Source organism: Melanostigma gelatinosum (genome assembly GCF_949748355.1).
Source record: "Melanostigma gelatinosum genome assembly, chromosome: 19".
NCBI lineage: Eukaryota > Metazoa > Chordata > Actinopteri > Perciformes > Zoarcidae > Melanostigma > Melanostigma gelatinosum.
This window is the reverse complement of record NC_136652.1, coordinates 3,255,646-3,260,406: the sequence shown is the minus strand read 5'-3', so window position 1 is coordinate 3,260,406 and position 4,761 is coordinate 3,255,646.

The following is a 4,761-nucleotide window of genomic DNA, read 5'->3' as shown; positions in this document are numbered from 1 at the left end:
AAAAAGCATATAATCAGAAATCAATAGTTAAAGTGTAATCTAAAGATAAAGTGTATGATCGTTACATAACAAATGTTTAATACATAGAGTGATTTAACAAATGTAAACCTGATAATAATAATATGTGTATCTGAGTATAGTGCAGTCTGAGTGTAGAAAGTACGGAGAAAGAGGAAGTAAGCAGGGTGTTGGCTTCAAGGGATGGGGAAATAATGATGGTTGAGAAGAGAAGACACAAAGCACAATAATGATGAAGGATGAGATCAATAATCATTTTATAAGCACATGTGTACTAACCAAACCGATTTAACAAATGTAAAAACTGATTAACAAATGTCTTGTGTAAACGGAGCTGCGATAAAAGTGCTAGTCAGGATGACTTGCAGAAAATAGGGACAGACTGTCGCAAGAGATGAGTCATAGAGGCATGATACAGGATGAAGCCTGGACATGTCCGGACATGTTCGAACCCAACGCCCTTTCCAGAGGGTGGGGGGGATGAGATCATGTATTGAACAGGAGGGGGCTAACAGCCCAAATGATGAATAAAAGAAGTGGTTTGCTTGCTGCAAGCTGGGATTTCAACACGCGTGCTGTCCAAATGCACCAGATGAGAAGATACGGACGACTGCAGCTGATGTATTGAGGGCTTCGTCTCTGTTCACGGAAAGAACACCGCTGTTCGTGGACAAGAAGATTTAAAGACGGAGGTTTTCCTCTCCCCACTGCTCGACTCTTAACATCTGGACAACAGAGAAGATGCAGCAGCCCGAGAAAGACTTTGTACTGAGTTTTGTGGACTGTTGGCCGAACTCCGTTGCAGAGCAGGAGGACCGAGGGTCTGGCCAGACCTTCGCTCCTAACAACTCCAAAAGAACCTTTTTCATCGCACCATTGAACATCCAGCTCCAGCCGAGCCGTCTCGGCATCTAAAACTAATGAGTATAATCGAAGAAGAAAATTAAATTAACGAATCAAGTGTAGTGACATTTTATGTGAGCTGTAGCTTTAACCCTTGCAAACTAACTAAATATAACCTGCAATAAATATCTAATCTGCATTTAAAGTAAATTTCTCAAGTGCATTCATTTGCTCAAGTAGTAAAAAGTTCCTCGTGGCAGTAAAAAGTTAAAGCCATTGTATGTCTAACAACTGAGTTCTGAAAGGTTATCCTAGAGACTGAATCCACTTAACAACCCCTTACGGTTTTAGCAAGAAGTAATCCTAGCCGTTAAAACCTAACCTGGCATTTACCAAGAGCACGGATCCATAAGAGGGAAGCTGCCATAACCGACGCGACTGGTAGGAGTGCCCGGGGTCAGGGTGGCCCCTCGACCGAGTGCACTCAGACCGGAGGAAGCAGGGTAGACGTCGGGAGTAACGGCAGTTAGAAGAGCCAGGCGAGTTCCCTCGCAAGAACACCAGCTCGACAATCTTTTAATAGAGAGCTGAGTCAGTAATTAGCCCCGTATCGGGCCAGAAGTACCCAGGATCTAACACAGTGTTTCAGGGCGTTTTCACACCTTCAGTTCATTTGCTTTGTTCCGATTCAGGAATTAATATGATACAATGTTGCAGTTGCTCCTTTGTTCAGTTTGTGTTCACACTGCAACATTTAACAGCGGACTAAATCTTGTAAACTAACGCCACGCGCGAGCAAACTGTTCTCTCATTGGTCCGATTTCTATGCGCTATAAATAGGCTCTGTTGCTTCTTCTTTTTTAAGCTGTGGGGGATCTCCAAGTTCACCATCTCAGTCTGCCTGGCTTAAGGATGTGATGTTTTTTTTAAGTGTTGAAAAAATGTAATATGCACTTAGAGGATGTAATGACAATTTCGCTAAGAAATGGCAACCTTTCATTTCATATTTTCAGAATCTATTAGTGTTGCCTACCGAATGAGATATGTCTGGTAATTTGTACTGATTTATCTGGTCCTCTGTCCTTCCCTTATCTGTCTGATTAATTGCAATTTAACCTAACTACTGAACTATAGTTTTACAACACTGTACTGCATAAACTTTACATAAACAAATGTGAAGGCCTTGTCTGTGGGTGGGTTTGTGGGTGGGTGTTCTGATTTAAGCTTTTTGTTTTCTGTTTTTTGTTTTGTTTGTTTTCAGTTTTTTGCTTTTCTTTCTTGTTATTTTCTCCTTTACGACTGTAAACTGAGTAACACGTGCACAAAAAATGAAAATACGTGCTCTTTGATTTTTATGTCATATGGTGCATTCTCATCAATGAAGTATATATTTAAAAAAAAAGATGTGGGGGATTGGGGGTGCGTGAACCCGGTCGGGATGTAGAAGGGGGTGCGCGGCCTAAAAAGTTTGGGAACCGCTGGGTTAGGGTTATGCCACTAGCTAGCTTGACTACCAACAACAGCCATGTTTGTTTAAGTTTATTTTGATCATTTATGGGGAGTGGCTGTAGAGGGAGGGGTGTCAGTGTTGATGACTTTCTTGATAGATTTAGCAACTTTTAAAGCTAGTGCTGCTGGCTGCTTTCACTGGGAAAGAGCTGGTAACACTGGCCTGAGTTTTCAGTTTGATCTTCTTTTTTTAACAGAGGCAGAAGTGGTCCTTATTTTTTCCTCTTAAATTGTACAAATGCATAAGACGATGCAACTTGCCCAAACTTCATCCGGAGCTGTTTGAACTGGCTGAGTCAAGCTCAATTTGTGTTTCCCGAAGCGACAAATATATATTAATTAGTTTTCATATTTAGAATACATTCACATCAGGTTTTGAAAAAGGCCAATGGATGTTCTGCAGGCTTATTCAGAAGAAGGGCGAGTGTGAGTTTGAAATAAATTAGGTTAAACAATGAGGAAGTGGAGCTGAAAGAGAGGTTAAAGATGCATCTTTGTCTGAGTGTGTGTGAGTGAGTGTGTGTGTGTGCGTGTGAGTGTGTGTTGTAATGAGTCTGGCTTCATAATTGGGCTGCAGGGCTCAACTCAGCTTTCATTACCTTTTCACTCGCTGCAGACGGCATGACACGCCAGCCTTGTTGATGTTGTGTTGCATCACAAAATAACAGGACAATTTTATCTCTCGCTCTCTCTCTTCCCCTTATGTACCTTCACGCACACACACACACACACACACACACACACACACACACACACACACACACACACACACACACACACACACACACACACACACACACACACACACACACACACACACACACACACACACACACACACACACACACACAGACAAACAAATGAAACAAAAAAAAACAAATGTGATGGAAGCATGAACCGCTTCATGATTTTAATTCTTGCAAATCAAAGGACGGCGTTTGTCTACAAACAGAACATAACGGAGAGCTGTGGTCATTTATGAACAGTGACGTACAAGATGCACAAAACAGATGTCCAGTGTGTGTGTGTGTGTGTGTCTTCCCTGTACATTAGAATGCATCGATCCAGGTAGGAAACCCAGCACAGTCTATTGATTATGTGCATCCGTCCATCCTCTCTCGCTGGCTCAGAGACTCCACGGGGCTCTTCAGACACGATGACGTTATTCCTCTAATTTAATTACTCCTCCATTACATTTTTTCATTACGCCCCAAACATTTACTAATGTGTTCCAGTTTATTGATCACTCGCCGCTCAACTGCTGAAGACGCTAAATTATGCACAGTGGTGTTTCGGTTGGCAGTTACTTCAACTTACTTAAAGCTGGTCCCTCAGTCCTTCACTCATCCAGACAGGAACTGCTCTGTCTCCTAAAGAATCGCCTCAACCCAGCATCCTTTTACACACAAGTTTCAAAAAGATGTAAAATGAACAAATCCATGTACACAGTTGTATTCAGCTACACACAAAATGGTATATTCCCTTTTTTGAACACTCATTTAAGAATAATGGATGGCCAAACCTCTTCATCAAAGATGAACAAGGAGCAACTTTAAGGCAGACTAGTCAGTCCATTAGTCTGAGAGTGCTTCATAACTTCTTCTTTTTAAATATAAGACACAAAAACAAAAATCATATGTCCATTTGCACCAAATCTTCCACGAGTTGCTTCAAACAAGTGAAATCAGACAAAACCGCTCAGTGAGTAACCTGCACAAATGTTAAGTATCTAGTTCTATCCAACATCAAGTGTACTATCAAATATTTACCCCAAAAGAAGCCCGGAGGCCTCTCCAGAGAACCGATAATGCAGAGTCAGAGTGTTTTGTGATCTGATTACTCAGCAGATTCTTTGCCAGAAGAGCAATATTTGCCCTGTCGTTACACTGAAGGGTCTTATTAGCATTGATTAGCACTGAGCTGAACTGGTTGCTTTTTAAATACTGTACAATGCTTAAATAAATAAAGGTATTTAAAGGAGCAACAGGTCTGTAGTGCGCTTAATGACGGATAACAGAACAAGAGTTTATTTTAAGGTCATGATGTTTTCTGAGATTCCAAAATGTGTCAGATAGAACGGTTGCATAGCACACTTGAGCCCTTTGTAGGTGTAAGAATGAAGCCCTGCCATTGGCTCTGACCATTAACCTCCCTGTGAGGACACAGTGTGTAGCACCTGGTTCATTCAAAGGGACCAGAGGTAACGTGGTAGATGAGAACGTCAAGTGTGCATGTGGCACATTTTGAATTTGTCATCCCAAACATTCTGCGTCTGAGAGAAAGAAGATCATCGAACCAGTCCACGCCATAATTCATCTCAGCTTCCCTTCGAGGCTCTCCGCTCTGGCACCTTTCCGCCGCCGCTTCTTCTGCCGTCTCCTGGTGCCGGCA